This window comes from Rhinatrema bivittatum, chromosome 8 (assembly GCF_901001135.1).
Source record: "Rhinatrema bivittatum chromosome 8, aRhiBiv1.1, whole genome shotgun sequence".
Lineage (NCBI taxonomy): Eukaryota > Metazoa > Chordata > Amphibia > Gymnophiona > Rhinatrematidae > Rhinatrema > Rhinatrema bivittatum.
The window spans coordinates 275,102,790-275,125,491 of NC_042622.1; the positions used below are offsets into that span (position 1 = coordinate 275,102,790).

Here is a 22,702-nt window from a genome sequence, read left to right on the forward strand (position 1 = left end):
ATGATGTTGCAGTGGAGAAGAGGGTGGTGACCCGGAGGATCCTGCTCTGGATCAGAGGGCACTGGCATCTCCTCCTCACGAGATGCCATTGCCCTCTGCTCCTGAGGGGCCTCCTCCAGGGCTGACAACTTCCTCTCCATATTCTGCTGCAACATCATGAAGTCGGCATCATATTTCGCCCTGAACTGCCGTACTTCCTGCAGGATCTCCTCCAGCTTGGCAAACTGTGCAGGGCATGAACAGCTAGGAGGAGATCCTGGAGGAAGTACGGCAGTACTGGTGCTGGTGCTGGGACTGGCTGCTGCTCCTGCCTCTTCCTCTTCTTGCCCTGTAAAGAAATGTAAAAAAAAATGTCAACATGAGACCTACATATACGTCAAATAAATAAGCAAATATTGTACGAATGCCAGCAAGTTTATCTACCTCTTAGTTTACTAACCTAGAGGGAGAGGGAGGGAGGGGGAGAGCGGAGGGATATCAATCTAGATAGATTAGAGATAGCACATAATTTGAAGGATTGGAAGGAGAAATAAAGGAGTCTCTCTCGTTAGTGTTAGGGTTTTGTATGTTTGTGGGCCCCTGGGCCGACGGGAACGATGGTACCACCCATAGGGAGGAGCCCTGTGCGTCTCACTGTCGGGAGGCGAGGTCTCGGCAGGCTTCAGACACAACTGTGGAATAGAGTCTTAATTAGAGAGAGAGAGAGCGACTGCTCGAGGAGCGGGTAGTGCAGAGAATAGCACAAAGTTAGTGTGATGGGGAATTCCCAGGGGGAATACCTCCTCGTAGTATTTATTTATTATTTATTTATTTAAAATCTTCTCTATACCGTCAAGCTAGATGCCGTCACAATGATTCACAATAAGGCACATAACGTCATGTTGCATAAAATGTCTTAAATTATATCAACTTAAACAGGTGCTGTCAAAATACTGTAACATAGTTTCATATTAAATATTAATTGGTGGGTGAGATAAATCGTTTATTTATTTATTTATTTATTTAAAGTCTCTTATATACCGATGTTCGTATGCACATCGCATCGGTTCACAAAGAACAAAAGCTTTTGGGCGGAGCCCTTACATATAACAGCAGAATATAAATAACTTTCGGGCGGGGGCCCTTACATGTAACCATAAGAATACATTAAACAGGGGGGGGGGTAAAATACTGGTTAGGCGATGCAGTATTCCAAAAATTAAATGGATACAATCAACTATATACAAAAATAGGTGAGTACAAAGTACAAAATCAGCAGGCATTCTTAGTCATACATCGATAAGGCATTCCTGGTCAGTTACTTGACTTGTTACACGCTTGTTGTTGGTGATGTTTCTGCGTGGGATGGGGGGAAAGTGGGTAAGCTTGAAGAAACAGTCAGGTTTTGAGGTTCTTTTTGAATTTAGGAGTAGAGGTCTCAATGCGGAGTTCAGGCGGAAAGGAGTTCCATATAGTGGGGCCAGCTAGGGAAAATGCTCTGCTCATGGTAGAGGAGAGTTTGATAGATTTGATAGATTGTTTACAGAGGGTTCCTTGTAGGGCTGGGCGAGTAGGTCTATTCGATGTGCGGGGGAGGAGAGGGGGGTTGATCCAATTAAGGTTATCATTCAACAGACTTTTATGGATGAGGGAGAGTGCTTTGTAGAGTATTCGGGAGGGTATTGGGAGCCAGTGTAGCTCGATAAGTGTGGGGGTAATGTGGTCTCTTTTTCTAGAGTTAGTCAAAATACGAGCTGCGGCGTTTTGCAAAAGTTGTAAAGGTTTAGTATGCGTTGAGGGGATGCCAAGGAGGAGTGCGTTGCAGTAGTCTATTTTAGACAGGATAATAGACTGAAGAACTGTGCGAAAGTCGGAAAAGTGAAGTAATGGTCTAAGTTTTTTTATTGTTTGAAGCTTAAAGTTGCAGTCCTTTATGATAGAGTTAATGAATGGTTTGAAAGTGAGATGGTTATCAATGAGTACACCTAGGTTGCGAGTGTGTGCAGAGAAAGATGTAGATGCGTGAGAGGGTGGGATAGCTGGGAGCGGGTGCTTATTAGAGATGATTAGAAGTTCAGTTTTGTTGGGATTTAGTGCCAAGTGCATGTCTGTTAAGAGTTGGTTAATGGCTGAGAGGCATGATTCCCAGTTTTGTAGGGCAGTTTGAAGGGAGTCAGAAAAGGGGAAGAGAATTTGCACATCGTCTGCATAGATGAAGTGCTTGATGTGAAGTTTTGAGAGGAGGGTGGTAAGGGGAACCATGTAGATATTAAAGAGGGTGGAGGAGAGGGAAGAGCCCTGGGGAACACCTTGGGGGAGACTAATGGGTTCAGATTCATTGTTATCCACTAGGACAGTGAAGAAGCGATTTTGGAGATAGGATTGTATCCAGGATAGTGCGATTCCAGAAATCCCAATGCTACTGAGGATGTTGAGGAGGATAGAGTGGTTGACAGTGTCAAACGCAGCAGAAATGTCTAGCATGGCAATCAGATAGGAGGATCCTGAGTCGGTTCCTCTGATAAGAGTGTCAGAGAGAGAGAGTAGCAGGGTTTCGGTACTTAAATGCTTCCTGAAACCATGTTGGGTAGATGGTAGAATGTTATGTTGTTCAAGGTGGAGAGAGAGGCGAGAGTTAACTAGTTTTTCAAGAATTTTGGCGAGTAGGGGCAGGTTGGAGACTGGTCTGTAGTTGGACAGTGTGGCAGGATCAAGATTAGGTTTTTTGAGGAGCGGTTTTACTACTGCTTGTTTGAGGAAATTAGGAACTGTGCCTTGCTCTAGGGAGCAGTTGAAAATGTTGGATAGGGGTTTGGCAATAACTTTGGGTATAGATAGGAGAAGCTTAGAGGGGATAGTTTCAGAGGGATGAGATGAGGGTTTCATCTTTCTTAGGATGTTCTCAACTTCTAATGAGGAAGTTGAGTCGAAAACGGAGAGATTTGCTGCAGAGCTGATACTGGGTAGAGGAACATTGTTGTCATTGTGTGAGAAGTGTGCCGTGATGGATGCAACTTTATCTCTGAAGAAGTGCGCTAAGTCGTTGCATCGGTTCTTGTGGGTGGTTGCTGGTTGTGGGCGGGAGTGGTAAGGTCCGCAACCATAGTAAAGAGGGCCTTGGGGTTGTGTTGGAGACCGTGTATTTTTCTAGCATAATAATCGCGTTTAGTATGGAGGATGGCATTTCTGTATTCGTGCATGCGTTGGTAATAGGTGGTCTTGGCTGCAGGGGAGAGGTGTTTGCGCCAGCACCTCTCGGCAGCTCTAAGCTGGGTTTTAAGCATTTTGAGATCATGTGTGTACCATGGTTTTCTGTTTCTACGGTTAGGATTGAGTGTTTTAGTTGTGATAGGGCAATGCTTGTTTGCAATGTTCTGTGTGATGTTAACCCAAGAGGAGAAGGCGTTATCTGGGGAGGAGAGGTCAATTTGACTGTCTAAGTCAGAGCATGCTTGTGTAATAGTTTCCACATTACAGGTTTTACGGTATCTAAAAGATATGGGCTGGGAAGGTAATGTGGGTGAGGCTTGCGGGAGAGTGAGTTTAGTAAGAATCAAGGAATGGTCAGACCAGGGTACTGCCAGGCATGAGGGGGGATTGCTTATGTTGATAGGTGAGTTGATGAAAATCAGATCTAGTCCAATTCTATCTATATCAGCTATAAGATAAACTAATACTTTTATAGCTATACATGATTTTAAATAAACTAGCTGATTTAGCAGCACCCCAAGCTAGTCAATTGTTTTCTATTTTTTTGCACTACTCCTTTAGTAGCGTTAAGTTAAACTAATTCTTTCTCTCTTAATGGCCCTGAATTGTACACCCTGCTTATTGTAACTTTCTTTCTAGTTAAATGGTTGTCCCCCAGTTAATATGTAAACCGGTACGATAAGAATTCGTCTTGAGCATCGGTATATTAAAAGAATTTAAATAAATAAATAAATAAATACTTACATCCAGTCCTTTGTTGAAATAGAAATAAAATATACACAATTCGAGTAAGATGGGGTATGTGTGTGTGAGTTCTACTGACCGCATCCTACATTTCCCTGGGTTCTACTCTCCATTCTCTTTGTGGTATGCTTGCTTGAATAGCCATGTTTATAGACTTTTTCTGAAAGTTTTGATGTCTCTTTCCAATCTGATTTCTAAAGACATGGTGTTCCATATTATAGGTCCCGCTAGAGATAGGGCCCTATCCCTTACTTGAGTTAGTCTTGCTGTTTTTACTGAGGGAATAGTTAGCAGTGCTTTGTTTGCTGATCTCAGGTTTCTGTTAGGGACATGTACGCAAAGGGCTGTGTTCAACCAGTCTGCTTTTTCGTCATGTATTAATTTAGGTATGGTACATAGTGTCTTGTATTCTTTGCTCAATGGGTAGCCAGTGTAGTTCAATTAGGATATCAGTGATATGGTCTCTTTTATTTTTACCAGTTACAATTCTTGCAGCTGTGTTTTATAATACCTGTAGTGGTCTTATCGTGGTGTACGGTAGGCCCAGTAGAAGGGCATTACAGTAGTCAGTGCTAGCAAAAATTAAAACTTCTAATACTGATCGGAAGTCTGTCATTAGTAGTGGTTTTAGTCTTCTAAGAGTCATAAGTTTGGCGTATCCTTCCCTTACTTTTAGAGATATATGTTGTTTCATACTGCGTTCCGTATCGATTATCACTCCAAGGTTTCATACTTTCTCAGCTAGTTGTATTTTTTGGTTGTTATTGAATGTGATTGGGTTTTGAATGATCGCTATGTTTTTTCTTTCTAGATGTAGGAATTCTGTTTTCTCCATATTAATAACTAGTTCCATTTGGTTCAGAAGCTGTTTTATTATATCGAGATATATGTTGGCTATGTTTAATGTTTTCTCAATTGTGTTATCAATTGGAAGTATTAATTGAATATCATCAGCATATATGTAATGTGAGATGCCCAAACCAGCTAGCACGTGACATAATGGCAGAATGTATATGTTGAATAGTGTGGCAGATAGGGCTGATCCCTGCGGAACTCCTGTTTGAAGGTTTATTTTCTCTGACATTACGTCTTTGATTTGTACTTGGAAGTATCTGTTATTTATGGCCTTTGTAGTAATCCGGTAATGGTCCGCAGAGTGGGGTACACTGATAAGGTCCTTTCTTAGAGATGGCATGGTAGTGGCCTGCAGCGCAGGGTACACCAACAGGGTTCCTCACGTAGATCAGGAATGGTAGTGGCCTGCAGCAAGGGGTTCGCCGAGGATTCCCACAGATGATGGTATGGAGGAGGTCCATGGATACGGTGCACATAGGAGAGTCCTATGCAAGTGAATGTGGTAGTGGCCCACAGCGTGGGGTACACCGGAGAGAGGAAGTAATCCAAATAGTCAGAGTACTCACAGCAAGGTGCGTTCCAGCAGTAGTCCTGGGTTGCAGGGTAGAGCGAAATCCCAAGCCAGAAGGCCCTCTGAGGAGCGGATAGCCAGAGACAAGGAAGGGCCCCCGAGGAGCGGGTACCTGGAGGGTGTCTCGCCTGAGTAGGAGCTGAAATGGAAGTCCGTAGCGTGAGTTGCGGAATCAGCAATGAGGGAACTCGTTACCAAGTCGTCAGTGGTCAGGTTTGAGAAGGCTAGTCTGCTGAAATGTGGTTGTTCGCCTGCCATGATTTCCACTTTGCTTCAGGCCAGGAAATTCTGTACGGCTCTGGCCTATGTGAGAGTTTGGAGAGTTTTCGAGGCCTGGTATACTAAGCGAAATTCTCAGCCTCTCAAGGAGGATATTTTATTTATTTTTATTTGGAGCTTTTATATACCGAGGTTTAGCGGAAGCCTTCACCCCGGTTTACATTGGAACAAACAATTATACATAGATCATGTCGTAAAACACAAATTTATGCATAGAACAGGTCATGGAAACAGGTTGTAACAGGTTATAACTGAAACCAATTAAAGGGAACGAAAGTGAAACAAAGAAGGTAGCTAATAACTTAGGCTCGTGGGATATCATGTACAAAAATGTATTAGGTAGGTAACATATAGTGTTGATAGTGGATTGGGATAAGAAACAGTTAATGAAAGGATATGGAAGGGGTGCCGGAGTGCAGCGGGGTTATGTCTAGCGTATCTGCTAGCAGGTTTCTGGGAGCTGGGAATCTTTTGTCTTCCTTCCAACTTTCTTAATGTGTGGAATACATCTGGACTGTGCTTCTAGGATTGTATTTTTTAACAATGACCATGCCTCTTGCACACTTTTTGCCTTTGTAGCTGCTCCTATCAGTTTTTTTCTACCTACCGGTATTTTTCTCATTTTATCAAAGTTTCCGTTTTGAAAGTTTAGCACGAGAGTCATCGATTTGCTTAATGTCCCCCTTCCAGTCATTAATTCAAATTTGATCATATTATGATCACTATTGCCAAGCAGCCCTACCACCGTTACCTCTCTCACCAGATCCTGTGCTCCACTGAGAATTAGATCTAAAATTGCTCCCTCTCTCGTCAGTTCCTGAACCAATTGCTCCATAAAACTGTCATTTATACCATCCAGGAACTTTATCTCTCTAGCATGTCCCGAAGATACATTTACCCAGTCAATATTGGGGTAATTGAAATCTCCCATTATTACCGCACTACCAATTTGGTTAGCTTCCCTAATTTCTCTTAGCATTTCACTATCCGTCTCACCATCTTGACCAGGTGGACGGTAGTATACCCCTATCACTATAGTCTTCCCTGAAACACATGGGATTTCTACTCATAAAGATTTGATTGTGCATTTAGTCTCATGCAGGATGTTTATCCTGTTGGACTCTATGCCATCCCGGACATAAAGCACCACACCACCTCCCGAGTGCTCCTCTCTGTCATTGCGATATAATTTGGACCCCGGTATAGCACTGTCCCATTGGTTATCCTCCTTCCACCATGTCTCTGAGATGCCAATTAAGTCTATGTCATCATTCACTGCTATACACTCTAATTCTCACATCTTACTTCTGGCATTAGCATACAAACATTTCAAAGTTTGTTTTTTGCTTGTATTTTCATTCTGCTTTTAAATTGATAGGGATAAGTTAGAATTTTTTAGCTCAGATGAGTTTTTAGTTACAGGCACTTGGACTACTTTTCTAATTATTGGAACCTCACTTTCGGGGTGCCCTAATTCTAATGCGTCATTAGTATCCTTTGAAGATACCTCCCTCCGAACCATGCGCTGCTGAGCGACTGTCAGCTTTCCCCTTTGTTCTAGTTTAAAAGCTGCTCTCTCTCCTTTTTAAAGGTTAGCGCCAGCAATCTGGCTCCACCATGGTTAAGGTAGAGCCCATCCCTTCGGAAGAGACTCCCCCTTCCCAAAAGGTTCCCCAGTTCTTTACAAAACTGAATCCCTCTTCCTTGCACCATCGTCTCATCCACGCATTGAGACTCCGGAGCTCTGCCTGCTTCTGGGGACCTGCGAGTGGAACAGGGAGCATTTCAGAGAACACGCTCCCCTGGTTGATCACTGGACTGAGCTACAACATTTATGGGAGGATATTAAGTTTTTTGTGATCAAGAGAGTGCAATTAAAAAATGGCGGGGATCTATCTGCAGCCTTACGGCAAATAGAACAACAATTTATTTATAAATGGTCCACCTCAGCACCTAATGGATTAAATGGTCCGGTAGAATGGAGCGCATTCATGTAATTTGTCTATGAGGAATAAATAGGAGATTGTTGACAGTTTGGTGAAGTGTATTGGATAGGTGAGAAGGTGGCTTATTGATTGAATTATTAACTGGTTGCTTTAAAATTCAGGTGTATATATACCAGGTATGGGTTAAGCTTTACCGTCATCATGCTTCTTTCAAAGGAGGGATTTACGTCATTTCCGGGTAAGTGCCAGGTAGTTCGGTTTGAAGACGGCATGGGTAAGTGTGTTGGATATCATCTGTTACTCTTGGTTTGTGTTTCAGATCATAAGTGAAGGGTATAGTTTATGCACTCTCCCTTGTACATATATTTTCATTCGTTGAAAAATGGATGATATGGACTCTGCTATGAATTAAGGTTAGTATTATTACACTTTCTTCTTCCATGTGGGGGTTCCTTGTAAGGAACGTTTTAAGGAATTTTTGGGGGAATTTCTTAAGGAGTTGTGGAGGGTCTTGGTGTGTTAATTATTCTGTGTTCACAGAATCATTTATGGAGTTGGTGGTGAATATAATTGAGCTCTGGATACATCTTGAACAGGTCAATTTGTCTGAATGGAGCCTTGTTATGTGTGGTTCCTGAGTATACCATTCGGTATCTTGGGGTGGGTCATGAAGTATTTAGAGTGGAATCAGTGGTGCATTTTTGCTAAATACAGTACACATCTTTAATGTTTGATTATAATTATTGTTTCAGGATTTCTTTATGAAATTGAAGAATCATTTTAACGGTGTGAGGAAATTACATGGCTTAGAAGTGACAGTGAATTGACTCTACGTGTAATTAGAAATTTTCTCTTCATGTGAATTAAAGTCTGTCCCTGAGGAAGCCCTTGATATATAAAAAAAATGGGGCAAAACAAAGATCTTTGTAGGATTTATGGACTATTATCATTTGGAGTTTGGATTGAAGAAGTGTCGTCATTTGATTCGTGGAAAGTCATTATTAATTTTCGATGATTATCGTGTATTAATGTACTAATACAAATGAGGAAAGGCTGAAGAGATTAGGGCTGTTCAGCTTGGAGAAGAGATGGCTGAGGGGGGATATGATAGAGGTCTTTAAGATCATGAGAGGTCTTGAACGAGTAGATGTGACTCGGTTATTTACACTTTCGAATAATAGAAGGACTAGGGGGCATTCCATGAAGTTAGCATGGGGCACATTTAAGACTAATCGGAGAAAATTCTTTTTCACTCAACGCACAAAGCTCTGGAATTTGTTGCCAGAAGATGTGGTTAGTGCAGTTAGTGTAGCTGGGTTCAAAAAAGGTTTAGATAAGTTCTTGGAGGAGAAGTCCATTAATGGCTATTAATCAAATTTACTTAGGGAATAGCCACTGCTATTAATTGCATCAGTAGCATGGGATCTTCTTAGTGTTTGGGTAATTGCCAGGTTCTTGTGGCCTGGTTTTGGCCTCTGTTGGAAACAGGATGCTGGGCTTGATGGACCCTTGGTCTGACCCAGCATGGCAATTTCTTATGTTCTTATTTAAATGTAGTAATTGATATCATAAGATATTTGATGAAAATTATAGAAATACAGTTTTGTATTTTAATATGAAGTATGTGTGTGTGGGAAAGTTTGTGTGAGTTAGAGAGATTTTAAATGTTAGTTAGCTTGATAATATATGTTAAATAAATGCAAAAAGTACAGTAAATGTATTTTCTCTTCTTGTTACATTATTGTATTGGCAGAACCTGTTCAGGCCATAGATATAGTCCATGGTGCGTCTCTGAGGAAGCATTAAAAAACAGCAGAGATTTGCCATGTTCTAAAAGTATTAAACAGATGATGGAGAACATTAGATACTATATAAGACCTGTACAGTATAGGAAGACAATGTGCAGAAAGAAGTATGAGCTGCACAGCTAGATGATATATTGCTGGACGCCTTTCTACAAGGACAACTGTTTGCTGTTGCTGCTAATACCTTTTGTGTGAGGGCTACCTATTTAAATCTATTTATTTAAAACCGTTTATATCTTCCTTATTGTAGATTGCCATGCTAGGTGGATTACAACAGTATCAAATACATTAAAACATATTGTCATTAATAAAACTGTAACTCTTTACATCCCCTTTTGAAGCTACATCTACTGTGAATGCTATTTCTAAGAGGGAAATACATTGTTTATGGGGTTTTTGGGCTTGGAGGAGGAAAAGTATTATATATCTTGGCATAGTTTTGTTATGTGACAGCACAGTCCTTTGAATACGGCGAGCTACAGATGCAATAATAGGAGGAAAACTTCACTGCTGTAGCATTTCAGAAACTTAAAATGCCGTAGGGGTTGTCCACATAGGCTTTCCTTGATGTCTTCCCCATGCAGTGTGTTAACCCTTGACATATATTAGGATGTACCAGGCTGTCCTTGGTTGTCATGTGTCACTGAGGGTTCATGTGTGCTTCTATTTAGTTATGGCTGTGCAATGTTTCCCATAACATCTCCTAACAAGAGCTGACACAGAAGCTTGGAATCGGTGCAAGTCTTATTGCCTTGCTGCCTTGCTGATGTCCATTTTCAGTTCTCCGGCAAAGAAGCTAGAGAGAGGAAGGCTGAGGCTTATATTTGAGACAATGAGAAAGCCACTTTTATAATAATCCGAGGTCTCCTAGTTGCTTCATGAGGAAACTCAGAGATTTGAATCCTGAAAAATCATGTTGGAAGTTGATATATATATATATATTTCTCCCAGTTGTTTCACGTGGAAGCCCAGAAAGATATGAACTCGAAAAAATTGTGTTGGAAGGATGTATATAATATATATTTATACACCTCTTCCTCCTGATGAAGCCACTCAGTGACGAAAACAGAAGTCCTTTCTGGAGGAGAGTTCAACTTGAGAAAAGTTTATCGTGCCATTTGATGTTTTAAATGAGGCAGTTACAATGGAAGCAAGCTGAACCAGCACCATCTTGGGGCAAGTATAAATGAGCTCCTGTGTGATTTACTTTGTCAGTGCAGCCTAATCTGGGACACAATATTCAGCAGTGTGCTGGAGGAACGTTTTTTAATTTTTCTGCCAGAGGGACATTTTTGTGATTAGAAGTCTTTTTTTAGGAAATTTCATTGTATAGATGTTAAATATATAGGGGCAGATTTTCAAAGGGGTACGCGCGTAAGATATGCCCATAACCCCCGAAAACCTGCCCCAAGCTGCCCCTGCGCGCGCCGAGCCTATCTTGCAAAGACTCGCGCAAGCCCCAGGACACGCGTAAGTCCCGGGACTTGCAAAAGGAGGCATTCCAGGGGCGGGGCCGTGGGCAGGGCACCGGGCTGGGGGCAGGACCGAGGCCTCCGGCGCAGTCGCTGTGCTGGCGGAAGGAGAGCCGGCGTGCGCAAGTTACACCTGCCCAGAGGCAGGCGTAACTTCTTCGATAAAGGTTAGGAGCGGGATTTAGGTAGGGCTGGAGGATGGATTAGATAGGGGAAGGGAGGGGAAGGTGGGGGGAGGCGGAAGGAAAGTTCCTTCCGCGGCCGCTCCAGTTTCGGACCCTGGATTTTATAACATATGTGCGTCAGCGCACGCATGTTATAAAATCGGGCGTAGATTTGTTCGCATTGGGTTGTGTGAACAAATCTGCGTCCGTGCGAACCTTTAAAGATTTTCCCCATGTCTAGTGTCTCACTGTTTGTATATTTTACATGTGAAGACCAATAAAAATTGTCAATCAAAAAAAAAATTATAACATAATATTAAAAATAGAAACTACAAAATCATTTTTCTACATAGCAAGGAAATTTCTCTTGGTTTAATATTTATTTATTTTATTTATTTATTTAAGTTTTTTATATACCAACATTCAAGACGGTAGTCCCATCATGCTGGTTCACAAGAAACAGGGGTGCAATTATAACAAACTTTACAATTTGAACAATATTATTACAAATACATTGGTGTTCACTATGGGGTAGATTTTCAAAGGGTTATGCGCACAAATGTAGCCCACGCACGTAACATTTAAAATCGGCCCCTTGGGCTAAAATCGACTACCTGGCGCGCACAAGTGTACACCCGATATTATAACATGCGAGTGCTGCCGCGCGCATGTTATAAAATCCGGGGTCGGCGCGCGCAAGGGGATGCACACTTGTGCACCTCGCGCGCGCCGAGCCGAAGGGGAGCCCCGATGGCTTTCACCGTTCCCTCCGAGGATGCTCCGAAATCGGAGCTGCCTTGGAGGGAACTTTTTTTTCGATCCACCCCCAACCTTTCCCTCCCTTCCCCTATCTAACCCACCCCCCAGCCCTAACTAAATCCCGCCTACCTTTTTACAGGAGTTACGCGCAACTTGCGCGTGCCGGCCGGCTGCCGGCGCACCTTGCCCTGGCACGGGCCACTGACCCGGAGCACTCAGGAGCACCCCCGGACCTCCCCCAGACCGCCGTCACGCCCCCGGACCGCTGCCATGCCCATGGCCCTGCCCCCAGACCACCCCCAGACCGCCGCCCTGCCCCCAGCCCTGCCCCGGACCGCCCATTTTGGAAAGCCCCGGGACATACGTGCGTAACTCTTTGAAAATCTACCCCTATGGTTGTACACACATATATTATAGTCTTGTGTGGGTCACATTTTTTAGCCTTTCTGTGGCCACCAGATTCGGCCAAGAACACTGGAAGCAGCATTGTGCAAAGACAATAAAAATCTGTCTTCAAAGGCCTGTTTCTCAGGCTTCCACCCACAGGCAGAAATACACATGGTTTACATGAGTTATCTGTAATTTTATCTAGTTAAAATATTTATTAAGCACTTTACAGATTTTAATAAATCACCCAAAGTGATGTGCAAAATAAATCATCAAATTACAATACATAAATCTAAAGAAAATTAAAACATAATTCCACAATATAAAACATCATCATAACTGGACCATCTAGCTATCATCAATAAAATAATCTCCAGTCATCTAAACCAATCAAATCCAAATCATATAATGTCTCTTCCCCCACCATCCTCCTACTCCCCAGAAATCATCTATCAGGTTTGTAATTTCCTATGAGGCATCTCATTCCACCAAACTGCGACTACTGGAAAAAAAACCCTCACTAGAGGGAGTTGCAGCATAAATTGCTGACTAGATCATCTCCAACTCAACTGGTTAGATAACTGCTGAGAGCAAACTCTTCAGAACCTTGAAGGCCAAAACCAAACATTTAAATTTACAGCGTGATTTAATTGATAGTCAATGTAGTCTCTTCAAAAGGGGAGCTGCATCTTCCCTCCTAGATCTCCCACACAAAATTCTGGCTTCCTTAACACCCTCCATGGAAATCCCAGATAAAGGGCATTGCAGTAATCTTCTATCAATGATAAGACTAATGCAAACACCACTGATCTTAAACTTTAAATTCCAGAAATTGTTTCAACAGCCTCACCCATTTCAATCTTGAGTAAGCATTTTATTGTTTTTTTTGTATTATAGCATTTCTAGCTGCTAGATAGCAGACAACCAAAGCAACACAGGGAACATTTCCCTAAAACCATGTACCTAAAGGGGAAAATTATATACAGTGTACCAGAGGAAATGCTCAGCCTGTACGTTAATTAAAGTGAACTTTTTCCATTGAGGTATACTATTCATGCTCACTATCTTGAATAAGGAGTTTTTCAGGTGTGGGTGCCTTAAGGAAGCTTTCCCCATTAAAGACAGAACCAACCCTGCCCAAACTCTGATCAACAAGAATTTCAATACAGCGTGTAGTCCAGCCTCATTCTAATGTCGCCATTGTAGTGATTCACAATACAGCATGTAGTCCAGCCTCATTCTAATGAATCCATTGTAGTGATTCACAATACAGCATGTAGTCCAGCCTTATTCTAATGAATCCATTGTAGTGATTCACAATACAGCATGTAGTCCCGCCTCATTCTAATGTAGCCATTGTAGAGATTCACAATACAGCATGTAGTCCAGCCTCATTCTAATGTCGCCATTGTAGAGATTCACAATGCAGCATGTAGTCCAGCCTCATTCTAATGAAGCCATTGTAGAGATTCACAATACAGCATGTAGTCCAGCCTCATTCTAATGTAGCCATTGTAGAGATTCACAATACAGCATGTAGTTTCTGTTGAGAAAGTGTACTGAAGGGGAGCAGACAACAAAATGTACAGTAGAGGCTGCAGGCAGGAGGCCGATGACTGGAGACACCTGAATGGAGGCAGGAGGCCAATGACTGGAGACACCTGAATGGAGGCAGCTGAATGGAGGCTGATGACTGGAGACAGCTGAATGGAGGCTAGGGATGTGCAGAGCAAAATTTTATGTTCATATTTTTTATGTCCGAAAGGGGGTCCCACTTGCGGCCAATATGGACATAAAAAAAATCCAATGAGTTGGGTATATGTACATATGTGCAAAAAAAAAATTTAAACCCCCTCACCCTCCTTAATCCCCCCCCCCAGACTTACCACAACTCCCTGGTGATCGAGCGAGGAGTGAGGACGTCATTTCTGCAATCCTTGGCGAGAAGCATGTGACGTCGGTGGCACGTCGAGTGACGCGGCGTCACGTGATTCCCGGCTCGTTCGCGCCGGACGGCTCGTTCGGCCCAAAAAGAACTTTTGGCCAGCTTGGGGGGGCCTCCTGACCCCCCCAAGCTGGCCAAAAGTTCTTTTTGGGCCGAACGAGCCGTCCGGCGCGAACTCGCCGGGAATCACGTGGCGCCGCGTCACTCAGACGCGACGTCACGTGATTCCCGGCAAGTTCGCGCCGGACGGCTCGTTCGGCCCAAAAAGAACTTTTGGCCAGCTTGGGGGGGCCTCCTGACCCCCCCAAGCTGGCCAAAAGTTCTTTTTGGGCCGAACGAGCCGTCCAGCGCGAACGAGCCGGGAATCACGTGACGCCGGCGTCACTCGACGTGCCGCCGACGTCACATGCTTCTCGCCAAGGATTGCAGAAATGGCGTCCTCACTCCTCGCTCCATCACCAGGGAGTTGTGGTAAGTCGGGGGGGGGGGGGATTAAGGAGGGTGAGGGGGTTTATATTTTTATTTTGGCTCAACAATCGCGATTTCCCACATATCGAACATATCTATGTTCGATATGTGGGAAATCCGATCGTTTATGTCGAATCAATTTTTTAAGTAAAAAAAAAATATGAGTTGCGTTTTACTAATGCGGTCAATCCGAATGCACACCCCTAATGGAGGCAGGAGGCCGAAGGCTGGAGAAAGTTGAATGGAGACAGCTGAATGGAGGCAGGAGACAGCTGAATGGAGGCAGGAGGCTGATGACTGGAGACAGCTGAATGGAGGCTGGAGGCTGATGGCTGGAGAGATGAGGCCAGACCATTGAGCACTAAGAGTAGATACTGTAGACTCGAAACTGGATATCATCTCACACTGCAACACTCTCAGTTGCATTAGGAAGGCTTGAATACTATGAATGATTACAGTACGTATCAACAGCCCAGTACAGGGACTCTTCCTCCAAGACAGGCCCAGCAGACAGTCTTGTACCTCACTGCCACAGGGACTCTTTAGACAGGCTCAGCTGAATGCTGACTTTCTGGAGAAAAATAACGTCTAACTACACCCTTTCGGCCTTCCGGTGCCTTTTCCCCATCAATGTTTTTTGCTAAGTGGTAGCATGTCCCCTCTGTTATGGCCCCTGGCTTGTGTTGCCAGCTACAGACTGCTTCTGGGTGTCATGGAGGTCTATAATAATGATGGACTCTGGGCTGTCTACTGGCATGACTACCTAATTTGGGGTAAAGTTGCATTAATGTTATTGAGGGCTGCTGACATGGAATTCAGATCTTGGGAGATTGTGTACAGCAGGTGCATCTGGTGCCTGCTGTTCTCCAGCCTTTGATGGTGATGGCAGTGGAATGGGGATCACCACTCCAGGGCCTTCCTCTTCATGCTGACTGCCACATTAATCCTCTGCTGACTGAGATTAGTCTGGGGCCTCCAGCAAAGGGGTGCTGGAGCCATCTGGCTGATCCTATGTCTCCACATCCAGCCACCCCAAACCATTCTCCTCCATGAATGTGGCCAGGCTTAAGAAGATGTTGAGTGGTAGTGCCTCCTCCTCCTCATATGGCTCTCTCTGACGTTGAAGCTGTTCCTCCTCATCAGAGTCCTCTGGATCCAGAGCCTGTCCTGCTGGGTGCTTTAGTACTGGGGCTTTAGATCTGGGGCTTTAGTACTGGGGCCTATGAAAAATAATAAAAGAACATATAAATGTTACAGAAGGGGAGCTCTGGGAGAGCGATCCCATCTTGAGGGGATTGTGTGCCCTTGGGCCTCAGCACAACCCTAGAGAACTCCAAGGCAGTACCAAGGGTAGGCGAGGTGTGTCCCAGCATGGGTGGAGACGGACGGTCTGACCCTCTGCCGGACCTGCATGCTTCTGGAGCCAACACATGGTGTTGGTTATTGAACAGTCCTCCGACCGTTCCCAGCCCTTTCAGACCTGCCACAAGGAATGACAAGAAGCAGCAGGCCGGACTACGGATGAGGGCAGACGAAGGCTCTGGAACATAGAGACTCTAGACGTAGACAAGGAACTTGGAGGTGGAGACGAAGACTCACTTGGGTGCGCAGATGAAGACTCGTGCAAGGACTTTGGATGAAGGTTCAGAAGCAAGGTACTGCAGGCAAAGGTATTCAGGAGCAAGATCAAGTATTGAGTTGAGCCTGCGACGCAGTGCACCCTACACAGCCACTACCCATGGGCTGGTCACAGACCACGCTTGAATGCGAAGCAGGCTCTAGACAAGGTGTGGAATAGATGAAAACTGGAACATGGCGAAGATTCGGTAGAAGCCTGTACCAAGGCGTGCCGTACACAGCCCATCCTAGGCTGATCGCGGGCCACACTGGAATGGCACAGGTTCAGTCAGAGTCTTTGGCATGGATGGATGCAATGTAAGGAACTCCGAAGACCGGGATGGAAGCAAGCAAGGATTCAAAGACAACTCAGGACTGAAGCAGAAGTTTTCCAGAGGCTTGTACTGCGCAGATGAAGATGGCCTTGTACCATGAGCGCCCTACACGGCCACTACCCATGGGCTGGTCACAGACCACGACATGGCATGCCAGGAAAGGGTGGCATCGAGGAACCAAGGGTCCTGGAAGCAGAGGCAAAGACAAGGCATCAGGAAGCAACATCAGGAACCAAGGACATCGGACAACAGGAACATGGAAACATTTCAAGACGAGACATGGAGCTCCAACGAAGAATAAAGGCCTGACAGAGCGCTGGAAGGTGAGACATCCAGGAGCATGTAACTCCAATGCAAGGAAAGCAGAACTGAAAGAGAAGTCCTTTTATAGAGTAGGAAGCAGGCAACTCCCTGGGAGGAGTTTAGATGGGCCACACCCGGCTGACCCTATAACTAGAGAGAAGAGCTGCGGGCCGGCCCCTTAGGAAGAAGGGGTGAGGCCCAAACCAGAGAGAGTCCAGGAGGAAGCAGAGCAGGCCTCAGGCAGGCCCAGATGGCAAGGAAGGCCTCCCAGGCCATGGAGCAAAACCGGGATAGACTGTCCAGGCAAGGCCCTGGCTTTGTTGCGGCCTTCGGAGAAAAGGTGAGAGGCCTCCTGTGGCACAGCTACAGGCGGAATCGTAACAATAAATGTCTAGTATATCCAGGAAAAGATATTTTTCCATAAGATGTTCATATATAGAGCTCCAAATGTGAGCAAAATAGTCTTAGGTCTCAAACATTTGTACATTTGTCAAGCTTACCTGTACTCTCTCATGCAAAGCACTCTTCCATGCCCTCAAACACGTCAGATCCCAGTCATTCTACGGGGTACTGCTCCATCGCTGTCAAGAGTCTGGGGCACAATGTTTCTCCTCCATCTCTTTTGCGTACCTCCTCCTGCTGCCACCTTTGTCTTCAGCTGGGACATCTGCTTGTTGGTCCTCTTGATGCCATTTCGCCTGTAGATGTTCACTGTCTTCTTCCATAAAACACCTTTTCCCACCTTTCAGGTCTTTGCTGCCTGACTCCCAAATAGCATGGTGTAATCGGTAAGGACATCCTGGATGAGTAGGTCATTGTCCTCAGTGCTGAACTTCTGCCTGCTCTTTATTTGGCTGCCAGATAGTTGGGTCGTCTCTTCTGGAGGGGTGATATTACTCAAACTGTCACTTTCACTTACAGCCCTTCCCTCCCCTCACCTGCTCCTGTGCAGGCCACTGCCTCTCCCTCTCTCTTCTCTCTCTCTCGACCTAATCTTGCTCCAACCTTCTGCCAGCACCTCTCCCCCTCCCCTTCCTCCTCCTCCTCCTCTCTCTTCCTGTCTTTACTTCTCTGACTTGCCTCTCTCCCACTACTCTCCCCTCCTGCCCTCTTCCTCCCTCTGCCACTCCTGGCCTTCCCACTTCTCCTCCCTTTGAGCACCCACCCCATGTACATGCCTGTCACACCCACAACAACTCCTTAACACTTCATCCTCACACCTCTCACACAAACACTCCTCTCTTGCACCCTCTAAACAGAAAATGACAGACAAACAAGATAAACAAAATACAAACTTCTTTTACAGACAGGAAAAGACAGCAGACAAAGGGGAAACGAGCAAAAGACTGACACACAGCATTCAGGTAATTCCAAAAACTTCTTTCACCTACCTCTCCATGAACTCCTAACACACTCCTTTCTCCACCAGTGTCTGACACACCCTTAAAGAGCCGCTGCAGGAAGCTGGTTTATATAAACAAACAAAAACAAAACACATGACATGATAAAACAACACGAGTAGCAATGAAATAACGCACAATGCGTTATTTTGTAAATTTTCCTAAACACACCCACTTTTTTCTCACATGAATGTTAACATCCAGAAAGTGTGATATTTCTATTTTTTAAGCACAGTTAAGTAAATCTATGCCTTAAATTTACTGGAGACAGGGAAATACCTACTTTACCTGAATGTAGCTTGCCTTCAACTACCAATGAAAAGGCGTCAGCTAAATCTAAATAAATAAATTAAATTCATTTGTCTAGGACTCCATGCTAACATTAACGTTGCTCAAACTGACTCCCAAATTTACTTCCAGTACACACGGTGCTCCATTGTGAATCAGCTTGGGTTGATGTTGTGGATACTTTGATTCCTCATTATGGAGCATGTATTGTATGTGGTAAAGGTCAGCCCGGTAAATCAGTTGATTTGGTAGAATGCATGGAAGACATTTGCAACTCTTCCTTTTTTCTGATGCCTTAACACCCAATGAAACGTCAACCTGCTGGCAGCTGAAGAATAGGAGATTAGCAAGCTGCTGTGGAGCCCATCTTGCAGTGGCCTAAGAGAGAGAGAGGATATAGTGACTGCCGGCAGACCTCATTTTGCTGGCAGATGAAGAGAGAGAGATGACCCAGCGATCAATAGTGGACCCCATCCTACTGGCATTTGAAAAAGAACCCCAGGCCCTTCATGAGTGTGCGTTGGTGAGAGGCTCTGTGGTATGGGTATGTGTGAGTGAGAGGCTGTGTGTATGGTGGAGGGGGCGAGAGGCTGTGTGTGGGTGTATATGTGTGGGTGAGAGCCTGTGTATATGTGTGGGTAGGAGAGAGGTGATGCATGGGTGTGTTGGTGAGAGACTGTATGACTGCCTGTGGGTATGGGTGGGTGACTGTGTATGAGTGGTGAGAGGCTGTATGTGTGTGGCTGGGTAAATGGGTAAAAGCCTGTGCGTGTATACATGTGGGTGAGTGAGTGAGTGAGAGGTAGGTGGGTGGGTATGTTGGTGAGAGCCTGTGTGTATGACTGCCTGTGGGTGTGGGGGTGTGACAGCTGGTGTGTGTGTATGTGTGTGGGTGGGTGAGAGCCAGTATGTGTGTGTTTGTGTGTGTGTAGGAGAGTCAATGTATGAAGGGGGTGAGAGAGAAGATAAAGTTTGTGTAGCCCTCTTTCCTCAATCCACAACAATCTCAGTGGCTAGAAACTGAAACATCCCAGGTATGAGAGCGGGAGATTTTTTAATCATTATTGGATGTTATCTGATATGTCTGCTGTTTTAAAATATTGTATTGGTGTTTTGAGACATTTCATAAACATTTTTATGAGGTTTTAATTATTGAATGTTTTATTCGTCAGTTGATTTGAAAAATGTATTCTTTTTTTTAGTATGGTTTTACTTTTATGATTGATGTTTTATATTTCTTTATTTTTTGTTTGTTGGTCTCTTATTCTGTCTTTGGTAAGGGTCTTTCTGTGTTCTGTATGTGTGACTGAGCTGAGGATATAGTTTCTGTGTAGGGGGTCTATAGCAGTCCTTCTTCTGGGGCCTGATGTAATATTTGCATTGCTGCTTTTCCGGATAGGGTTGTTGCTGTTGAGTCCTGTTTTGATATGGCAGATATGTCTCTTGGAATAAATTGTATTCTTGGCAGCCTGTGATTAGTTTTTATTTGATTTATGTAAGTATTATTCAAAAATATTGTATGTTAGCTATTGAGACCCCTGTTTAAATCTGAATGTCTCTGATCCGACATCTAAAGAAGGAACCAATGTAGTTATACAAGCTTTTGTACAATATTTTTAGATACATGTATTTTTTATTTTACAGGTATTTTAGACAGCCTGGCTTGCTCTGTTTTCTAAATAGGAGATGTAATGGTGTTTTAGAACCTGATGTCACAGTTGCAGTGTTAATAACAAAAAGTTAAGTTTAAGTAGAACAAAAAATTCCACTCAATGTAAAGAGTTGACCTTATTGCAACATACAGTTTAATAAGCTTAAAGAATATCATTTTGCGCTGCAAAAATCATCAGATATAGGGGAATGTCTTCTCCTGAAAGGGACTTGTTGCATTTTCATCGGTAGGGTTGTTACTGCTTCCCATACCACGGCGTGGTAAATCTCCCATACCACGGCGTGGTATGGGAGATTTACTATATTGTAATTACACGCTACAAGAGGCCTAATGCCATAGGGGTTCCATGTGTCGATGCTGTCTGGAGGAGAGGTGAGGACTTTCTCCTTCAACTATCAAGCTCGTCCCACCAAATTAGTACAGTGGGGGTCCAGGGAGACCAGGGAGAAGGGGGAGGGCACGGGCGGCGGATGTGGTAGGGGAGAGGGGACTGAGAGAGCAAGATTACTGGTGACTTGGAGAGGGCTGGATGGGAGAGGAGAGAGGGCTGATGAAGCGAGATTGAATCTCCTGTTGTAAACGTCACTGGTTCGTCAAATATCTTATGCAGATAACGCCAATATTTGTATGCCTACAGTTAGCTGGATAAGTTATTTAGCTAACTCTAGATGTGCCAGAGAGAATAGATCTAAAGTTATCCAGGAAATCGTTCCTGGATAACTTTAAATTTAACAGCAAAAGAATATAGCCAAGTAAGTGGTAAAGTGCTGGGGAAAAAAAAGAAAAAAAGATCATGGGCCTACAGACCTTAACCAACCGTTGCCTTCCTCCCTTTCAGCTCCAAAGCCCACTCCCCACTGCACCCACCTTCTCAATAATAAAGAACATCTACGAGCTGGGTATCATGGCTGAGTGTTTGTACTGAATAGCTAATCAGAGAGCAGGCAAAAACCAGGAGTTTTGTGAGTTTTGTGTTAACTAGGTAGCCAGAAAGGCAAGTAAAAAACAGAAGTTTGTGAGTTTTGTATTAAATAGGTAGTCAGAAAGGCAGGTAAAAAACAGAAGTTTGTGTGTTTTTTTATTAAATAGGTAGTCAGAAAGGCAGGTAAAAAACAGAAGTTTGTGAGTTTTGTATTAAATAGGTAGTCAGAAAGGCAGGTAAAAAACAGAAGTTTGTGTGTTTTTTTATTAAATAGGTAGTCAGAAAGGCAGGTAAAAAACAGAAGTTTGTGTGTTTTTTTATTAAATAGGTAGTCAGAAAGGCAAGTAAAAACAGAAGTTTGTGAGTTTTGTATTAAATAGGTAGTCAGAAAGGCAGGTAAAAGGTTTGTGTGTTTGCAATTCCAAACCTTCCCACCCCTCTCCCACCCACCCCTAGCTCATCCTTTACTTTATAGGAAGGTGACACTTTCACACACAAAAAAAAGTTAATCAGCCTTTTAAATTCAGAAATTACCCATACCTTATCAAGAGTTTAAATCATTCCCTTGTGAATACACTAATACATTTAAAGGACCCTAATTGTATGTAGTCCTACTCCCATAGCAACCTAAAACTGAACTAGGAACTGAACAAATTTAAGATGAAGGCTGCAGTCCAGCGGCAAGAGGGGGGCCTCTCAGTCTTCTGCATAGAGTGTCACATGTATGATTTTTTACCCGCCGGTGAGAAGTTGTATGTGTACATCTGATGCAAAGAGCTCCTGGCTCTCAGGGAACGAGTCCAATCTCTGGAGGCTAGAGTGGCAGACCTGGAGGAGCTGAGGCAGACAGAGAGGTATATAGATGAGACCTTCAGGGACAAAGTAGCCAAGTCCCAACTTCAGACTGGCAGCCCTGGTGCTGCCTTAGAGGAAGAAGGTCTCATGATGGGAGAGCATCAACCTGGTGTAGCAGGAAAGGATCCCGTAGCAAGGACCTGCTCTCCAGGTGGTGCATTTTCCTCTCGCACCGATGATGTGTCTCCCAGTACTACTGCCCAGGAGGGAAAGGTTAGATCGGTCATCAGTTAGTGATTCGATTATTAGGAATGTAGATAGCTGAGTGGCTGGTGGGCGTGAGGATCGCCTGGTAACATGACTACCTGGTGCGAAGGTGGCGGACCTCATGTGTCACCTAGATAGGATATCAGACAGTGCTGGGAAGTAGCCAGATGTCACGGCACATGTGGACACCAACGATATAGGAAAAATATGGGAGGGAGATACTGGAAGAAAAATTTAGGCTCTTGGGATCCAGAATCTCCAGGGTAGCATTCTCTGAAATGCTCCCTGTTCCACGCACAGGTCACCAGAGGCAGGCAGAGCTCCGGAGTCTCAATGCGTGGATGAGACGATGGTGCAAGGAAGAGTGATTCTGTTTGTAAGGAACTGGGGAACCTTTTGGGGAAGGAGGAGTCTTTTACAAAGGGATAGACTCCATCTTAACCAGGGTGGAACCAGATTCTGGTGCTAACCTTTAAAAAGGAGCTAGAGCATCTTTTAAACTAGAACAAAGGAGAAAGT

General features: G+C 44.1%; 1 long non-coding RNA gene across 1 annotated transcript; it reads right to left on the reverse strand.

The window, feature by feature from the left end:
- Positions 1–289: 289 nt before the first annotated feature.
- On the reverse strand, positions 290–18,301 carry LOC115097344. The gene is made up of 3 exons (XR_003858263.1): positions 18,231–18,301; positions 17,340–17,718; positions 290–328 (listed from the first exon to the last, which is right to left on the reverse strand). It is a non-coding gene; the product is annotated as an uncharacterized LOC115097344 (long non-coding RNA).
- Positions 18,302–22,702: the final 4,401 nt, after the last annotated feature.